The 8,562-nt window shown below is 34.6% G+C and overlaps 1 pseudogene; it reads right to left on the bottom strand.

The window, feature by feature from the left end:
- Window positions 1-2,296: 2,296 nt before the first annotated feature.
- LOC134379076 (nascent polypeptide-associated complex subunit alpha-like) lies at window positions 2,297-2,771 on the bottom strand (annotated as a pseudogene).
- Between the last annotated feature and the right edge of the window lie 5,791 nt (window positions 2,772-8,562).

Here is an 8,562-nt window from a genome sequence, read left to right as displayed (position 1 = left end):
AAGTCACCACCATATTAAATAATGGAATTAATTTAACAAATATACCAATATTTTGAACATCTATTATATGTCAGGTGCTGCTATTTAATATATTTATTTCTCACAAACATTTAAGTAATATTATCTTACATTTATTATTATATTCATAATAAAGGTAAGAAAATGAAAGTAATGAGAGAGAAGTAAATGGCTGATGAGTTAGAAGAGTCAAAGTCAAATCTGTTTATAAACTGACTTGCCTCAGTAGATATTTTATTTGAAGGAACTTGTGGGGTATTTAGAAAAAAATAACATCAAGTTTTAAGGTTGTTATTTTCTTTACATATTGATCTTGTTTACACCGTAAAACTCAAGGGGCATTCTTATCCAAATAGCTCTGATGTTTCTGATAAAAATTAGTGAACTTCTAATTAAATGAGTAATGAACGCTGGTTAAATGAGTAATGAAAAGAACTTAAAAGAAGATGAAATACAATAAATAAATTTTCTTCCTCATATCAACTAACATAAACAATTTTAATTTATCTGAGATCATTTATATTTTTTTAAGTTCTAATAAATAACATATCAGAATAAAGATCAATTACCTTCTATAAAATACATAAAAAGAAAACATTCATGATTAATACTATAAAGATGATTGATTATGTAACCCTCATCCATGATACATTTCAATTAAATATTAATATTTCATATTGTGCAGTGCATAGCTGTTCCTTAGTTAACTCACAATTTAAATATTTAAATTACAATGTTTTTCCTTTAGGGGGTTAGGGATATTTTAAGTGAAATATTTTGATTCCATTATACAGTTAAATAAAATTTAGTTTATAGTTTGAGAGGATCAATTTAGTCTGTGCATAATAAATTCAGTATCTCTCTGTTTTTTTTTCCTTTGAGCAGTAATCAGCTAGATGGTCCATACAAGTTGAATCAGTATCAAGGAAGTTCAACTCACCAGATTTCATGAACTCTGGATTATCTTTTGACTAAAATAGTAATGATCTAAGTTATATTAAGTGTACACACAGTTTATATTCAAAAAAGCATGCCAATTCAGGCAGAGATACCTTGTGCTACTTTTTTCTTCTTTTTTTAAATCAATTTTATTTGTATTTATTTTTGTGGAGTACAGTGTGTTGTTTCAATATATGCACATACTTCACAATGATTTAATTTGGGTAGATAGCATAGTTTGGTACCTGTTAGTCCACTCCTTCACCTTCCCCTGAGCCCTCTCCCCTCCCAGCCTCTGGTACAATTATTCTTTAGTACACTCACTACTTCTATGAGAACTTTTTATGTATTTATTTTTGATTCCATGTATGATTGAGATTGTGCAGTATTTGACTTTCTGTACCTGACTTACTTCACTTAGCATGATGGTTTCCGGTTCCACTCATGTTGATGCAAATGATAGGATATCATTTTTTTTATATAGCTGAATAGAATTCCATTGTGTATACATACTACAGTATTTTATTCATTCATCCATTGATGGGCATTTAGGTTGATTCCATCTCTTGACTATTGTGAATAGCTTTTCAATGAACGTGGAAGTGCAGGTGTCTTTTTGATATACTGATTTCCATTCCTTTAGGTATATACCAAATAGTGGGATAGCTGGGTCATAATGTAAGTCTATTTTTAATTTTCTGAAGAAGTTCCATACTGTTTTCCACAATGGCTGCACCAACTTACATTCTCATCAACAACGTAGAAGAGTTCCCTTTTCTCCGCATCCTAGCCAGCATTTATTTTCTGTCTAGGTGATAATAGTCTTTGTAACTTGGGTGACATGATATCTCATTGTGGCTTTAATTTGCATTTCTCTAATGATTAGTGATTTTGAGTATTTTTTCATGTGCTTGTTGACTGTTTGTATGTCTTCTTTTGAGAAATGTCTGTCCAGGTCCTTTGCCCATTTGTTAGTTGGGTTACTTTTTTTTTTTTTTTTTTTTGCTGTTGAATTGTTTGAGTTCCTTATATATTCTGGATATTAGCCCCTTGTCTGATTAGCTCCACGTTTGCAAACACTTTCAATCATTCTGTAGGTTGTCTCTTTACTTTGTTGATAGTGTCACTTGCTGTGAAGAAGCTTTTCAGTTTGATGTAGTCCTGTTTGTGTGTGTGTATGTGTGTGTGTGTACATATATATATGTGTGTGTGTGTATATATATGTATATGTATATATATATTTTTTTCATCCAAGAAGCCATAACTTTATTAATGACAGAAACAGTACAAATTTCAAACCAAGCTGTAGTTACTTTTTAAAGTTGTCATGTCCAGATGGTTACACTGTTAATTCCTTAATAGCACTTACAGCATCATTACTATTGTTCTTCAGGGCTCGATCTGTCTTTGCTCTTGACACATTTGCTTGTGACTTGACGCGTTCTATGTTCTTAACTTCCACGTGTTTCATCAACCTTTTCTTCACTTTCATCTTGTTCAGTTTGTTCAGTCAGAGTCTGTGTGTTTTCTTGAATGTTTGAGACAGCTTCGCCTTGAACTTTAAATTACTCAGCAGTTGCTAGCTGTGCTTGCGGAGATAAATCCTCGATCTTAGCTTCCCCCAAAACTATTGTAGATATCTGAAGCTGGGCTCCCGTAGACATCCAGTTTTGTGATGACAAAGGGGATATTCTTAGGTTTCCATATAGTGACTCTAGTAGCCCTGTAACCTGTTGAAGACCCAGTTTGGTCATAGCTTTCTGTGCCTTCTTTTTACTCTGACTCTGTTTTGCTTTACTGAAGTGGATCACGCTCTAGCTTGCTCTCTTTCTGCGGCCATCTTGGTCCTGCATTCCCTGCACAAAATGCCTGGAGAAGCCACAGAAACTGTCCCTGTTATGGAGCAAGAGTTGCCCCAGCCCCAGGCTGAAACAGAGTCTGGTACAGAATCTGACAGTGATGGATCAGTACCAGAGCTCAAGGAACAAGATTCCACACAGGCAACTACACAACTAGCCCAGCTGGCAGCAGTAGCTGAAATTAATGAAGAACTATTTGAATATGTTTGCTTTAGTTGCCTGTGGCTTCGTGGTCTCCTTCAAGAAAGAATTGACCAGACTTATTTTGTGTAGTGTTTCCTCTGTGTTTTCTTCTAGTAGTTTCATAGTTTCAGGTCTTAAATTTAGGTCTTTAATCCACTTTGAGTTGATATTTGAGTATGGTGAGAGATACGGGTCTAGTTTCAGTCTTCCACATTTGGATATCCAGTTTTCCCAGCACCACTTATTGAAGAGGCTGTCCTTTTCCCAGTGTATATTCTTGGCATCTTTGATGAAAACCAGTTGGATGTAATGTATAGGTTTGTTCTGTGCTCTCTGTTCCATTTGTTTGTCTATTTTTATGCCAGTATAGTGCTGTTTGGATTAATGTAGCTTTACAGCATATTTTGAAGTAAGGAAGTGTGATGCCTACGACTTTGTTCTTTTTCTTCAAGATTGCTTTAGGTGTATGGGGCCTTTTTTGGTTCCATACAGATTTCATGGTTATTTTTTTTTTCTATTTCTGCAAAGAATGTCATTTGTATTTTGATAGAGATTGTGTGGGATGTGTAGATTGTTTTGGGTAATATGGACATTTTTATGTTAATTCTTCCATCACATGAACACTGGATATCTTTCCATTTATTTGTGTAAACTTCAATTATTTTCACCAGTGTTTTACAGTTTTCATTGTAGACGTCTTTCACCTTCTTGGTTAAATATACTCCTATTTCACTTTTTTGGTAGCTAATGCAAATGGGATGGTTTTCTTGATTTCTTCTTCAGCTATTTTGTTATTGGCATGTAGGAAAGTTATTGTTTGTTTTGGATTAATTTTGTATCCCACCACTATACTGAATTCATTTATTAGTTCTACTAATTTTTTGGTAGAGTCTTTAGGGATTTCTATGTGTATGATCATGTCTTCTGTGAGTAGGGATTGTTGGACGAACTTCTTTCTGATTTGTATGCCCTTTACTGCTTTCTCTTACATTATTGCTCTGGCTAGAATTTCCAGTACTCTTTGGAATAAGAGTGAGAATAGGGGTTATCCTTGTCTTATTCCAGATCTTAGAGAAAAAGCATCCAATTTTTCTCCATTCAGTATGATATTAGCTGTGGGTTTGTCATACATGGTCTTTACTGTGTTGAGGTACATTGCTTCTGTTCTAGTTTATTGAATGTTTTTATCATGAAGGGATGTTGGATTTATCAAATGCTTTTCTACATCTATTTAAATGATCATATAAATATATATTTTTACTTCATTCTGTTGATGTGATGTATCACATTTATTTATTTGCTTATATTGAACCAGTCTTGCATCCCTGGGATGAACCCTGCTTGATCATGGTGAATCATCTTTTTAAAGTGTTGTTGGATTACTAGGTTGGCTAGTATTATGTTACGGATTTTTGCTTGTATGTTCATTGGGGATATTGGTCTGTTGGTTTCTGTTTTTGTTGTATCTTTTTATGGTTTTGGTATGAAGTTAATGTTGGCCATATAGAATGAGTTTGGAAGTATTACCTCCTCTTGAATTTTTTGGAAGACTCTGAGAAGAATTGGTATTCGTTTTTTGATATTCAGTAGAATTAGGAAATTATCTGGTCCTGGTGTGTTATTTGTTGGGAAACTTTTTATTACTGCTTCAATCTCATTACTAGTTATTCATCTGTTTAGGTTTTCTAATTCTATATGATTCAACCTTGGTAAATTACATGTGTTCATTTCTTCTGAATTCTCCAGTTTGTTCATATATAGTTTTTCATAGTGGTCTCTTATGTTCCTTTGTATTTCGTGGCATCTGTTGTAATGTTTCCTTTTTCATTTCAGGTTTTATTTGTTTGAGTCTTCTCTCTTTTTCTTTGTTATTCTAACTAAAGGGTTATCATTTTTTTATCTTTTCAAAGAACCAACTCATTGTCTCATCAATCTTCCATATTGCTTTTTTAAAATTTCTAATTTATTTATTTCTGCTCTGATCTTTATTATTTCTCTTCTTCTACTGGTTTGGAGTTTGGTTTGTTCTTATTTTTTCTAATTCATTGAAGTGTAATATTAGGTTGTTTATTTGATGTATTTCTTTCTTCTTCATTTTTATTTTTATTATTATTATTTTTTTGATGTAAGCATTCATTTCTACAAACTTTCCTCTTACAACTGCTTTCATTGATCCCATAGATTCTGGCAGGTTGTGTTTTTGTTATCATTTGTCTTCAGGAATTTTTTAACTTCCTGTTTGATTTCTTCTTTGACCCATTTGTTGTTTAGGAGCATGTTGTTTAATTTCCATGTATTTGTAGTTTTTAGTGTCCTTTATGTTGTTGTTGACCTCTGGTTTTCTACCACTGTGGTTGGACAAGGTAGTTGATAGGATTTTAATTTTTAAAAATGTATTGAGGCTTGTTTTGTGACCTAATATACGGTCTATTCTAGAGAATGTTCCATGTGCTGCTGAGAGGAATGTGTATTCTACAGCTCTTGTATGAAATGTTCTGTATATGTTCATCAGGTCCAATTGGCCTAGAGTAGAGATTAATTCTGATATTTCCTGGTTAATTTTCTGCCTGGATGAGCTGTCCTTTGCTGAAAGTGGAGAGTTAAAGTCTCCAACTATTATTGTGTAGAAGTCTATTTCAGCTGTTAGGTCTAATAGTAATTGCTTTGTATAAGTGGGTGCTCCAAAGTTGGATGCATATATATTTAGAATTATATAATGAACATTCCATTTTTTCTTTTCCCCTTGGCTGAAGTCTATTTTATCTGATATACATATAGATACTCCTGCTCTTTTTTGGTTCCTATTGGCATGAAGTACCTTTTTGCATCCCTTCACTTTCAGTCAGTGTCTTTATAGGTGAAGTGAGTTTCTTGTAGGCAGCAAATTGTTGGCCCTAATTTTATAATCCATTGAGCCACTCTGTCTTTGAATTAGAGCATTTAATCCATTTACAATTAGAGTTATTGTTAATATATAGGGATTTGTTACTACCATTTTGTTCCTTTTTTTAAGATTGCTTTTTGTTGATCTTTTTTTCCTTTTTTCAGATCTTTCTTGTATAGTTTTCTCTATTGTGTATTTTGATTTCTCCCTATTTATTTTTTAATATCTCTTTTAGAAGTTTTTGTGCTATGGTTGCCATGAAGCTTAAGGAAAAAAAAAACACATAGTTATAATGGGTTATATTAGACTAATAACAACTTAATTTTCATATCTAAGACAAAAGAAAGAACCAAAGATAACTCTGTGCTTTGGTATCAATCCCCCTAACTTTTTTACAATTTGTTGTTTCAGATTCCCTCTTTTAATATTGTCTATCTCTTATACAGTTGTGGTATTTGTTGTTGTCTTGATAGGTTTGTACTTTAGTCTTCATACTAAGGGTATAAGCAGTTTATTCACTTTCCTTATGACATTGAAGTATTCTGAGGTCTGAGGTTATCTGTGAGCTTACTTTACTGGATGAGTTATGTACCTTCAAATGTTTTCTTGCTCTTCTTAAAGTCATCTTCTTTCAGATTGAAGAACTCCTTTAACATTTCTCTTAAGGTGGCCTGGTACTGATGAATTCCCTTTCTCTTTGTCTGGAAAAGACTTGATTTCTCCCCTTTTACCTGAAGATTAGTTTTATCCCATACAGATGCTTGGCTGACAGTCTTTTTTGTTCGATGCATTGAATATATCATCCTGTTCTCTTCTGGCCTGTACTGTTTCTACTGAGAAATTTACTGAAAATCCCTGCTTGGGGGTCCATTGAATGTTAAGTGTTTCTTTTCTCTTGCTGCTTTCAGATTTTCTCAGAATGTCTTTGATTTTTAATAATTTGATTATGATGTGTTTGGGCATGTTCCTCTGTGGATTGAATTTGATTGGTGACATCTGAGCCCTGTACCTGGATGCTGTAAATTTTTCCTCATACTTGGGAAATTCTTGGCCATTATTTTCTTGAATATGCTTTCTACATCTCTTCCTTTTCCTTCTCTTTTGGGTATGCCAATAATGCAGAGGTTATTTTCCTTGACGTAGTTCTATATTTGTTGCATTTGTTTTGTTTTTTCTTATTCTTTTTTTTCTTTTTGTTTCTCTGATTTTATAATTTCATATATTTTATCTTTTAGTTCACTGATTCTTTCTTCAGTTTGATTAAGTCTGCTATTGGAGCTTTCTATCAAATTTTTCAGTTCAGATCATGTATTCTTTATTTCTAAAATTTCTATTTTTTTTTTCCTAAATTGATTGAATTCCTTTGTCTACTTCCTAGTCTGGATTGTTTTCCAGGTATCTTTTAATTTTCTATATGTGATTCTTGTGAGTCTCTGAACATCCTTAAGAAGGTGGTTCTGAATTCCTTGTCAGACATTTCATAAATCCACTATTCCATGGGATTCACTGCTGATGCTTGTTTTGTTTCATTCAATGATATCATATTTCTCTGTTATTTCTCAATGTTTGTGTCTTTAAGTGGCTACCTGGTCATTTGAGGAGTCTGCTACCTCTTCTGGGTTTTATAGGTGTTCTTTGGTGGTGTTAAAACTTTAGTGGTTAAGATCAGAGCTTTATCTCTGATCTGTGATTATTTTTTTCAGTTTTGTGTTGGATTTTTAACTTCCACCCCCACTTAAACTCTACACTGGAACTAATTTGTTGTACTTTGGTTAATCCCACAATTAGGGGAGCTTTCTGTGGGGACCAGCACTTGAGAGCTTTAGTTGAGCTAAATTGCTGCTTTGCTTCCGATTCTCTGGGGAAGGCTTTTTGTGTGGCTCAGATTTTAATTGTTGGTCTTTTAATCACTTCCAGTTCTTGTGATGTCAGATACACCTGGGCTATGTGAAAATTCTGGCCTTCAACTGAGACTTTCCAGCATGCTGTGCTCCCTGCTGTTCTGTCTCCCTGACCAGTCTTCACAGAATGGGCCTGTGCTATTTGGAAGGCAGATCAGCTATCCACATTGTGCCCCAATGTTCCCCCAGTGGACCAGCCTCCCTCTGCATGCCAAATGCTTCTGTGGGGTGGGCAGTGATCTGGTCCCTTGCAATGACTCATCAGCCTCAAAGTGGCTCCTTTCTTCAGATGGCTGAAGTCCCTCATTCCTATGTGGGTCCACAGGAACACTGACAGTGGCATCACTGGTCTGGGGGTGATGTGGAACACTCCAAGGCCCTCTTCTCCCCTGCAGGCTCCAAGCAAATTCACACAAAGAGCATGACTGCCGCTTTTGTTGGCTTCTGCTCTATGTGCTACAACTTCTTCTCACCCCTCACTGGGCTGGCCCTGAAGCAGCAGGGACTCAGAATGGTCAGAGCAGTCCCTTCTTTCTCTCACCATGGCTTCTCCTACCTTCATGAACACTGCAGATCTCTCCTCGTCTTCCCTGGAGATCTAGTAGTCCTAAATTGGCAGTCTTTGCTTTTTAATAATTATAAATTGATCAGTTGTGGGAGAAAGTGATACTGGGGACAATCTATTCTGCTGTCTTGATGTCATCCTCCACTCCATTATTTTACCATCCTTTTAACTGTGTAAAATGCTGAGAGATATAGCTAAATAATTTAATATATT

The sequence above is a fragment of the Cynocephalus volans genome, chromosome 5 (assembly GCF_027409185.1).
Source record: "Cynocephalus volans isolate mCynVol1 chromosome 5, mCynVol1.pri, whole genome shotgun sequence".
Classification (NCBI taxonomy): domain Eukaryota; kingdom Metazoa; phylum Chordata; class Mammalia; order Dermoptera; family Cynocephalidae; genus Cynocephalus; species Cynocephalus volans.
This window is presented reverse-complemented; position numbering and strand designations above follow the sequence as displayed.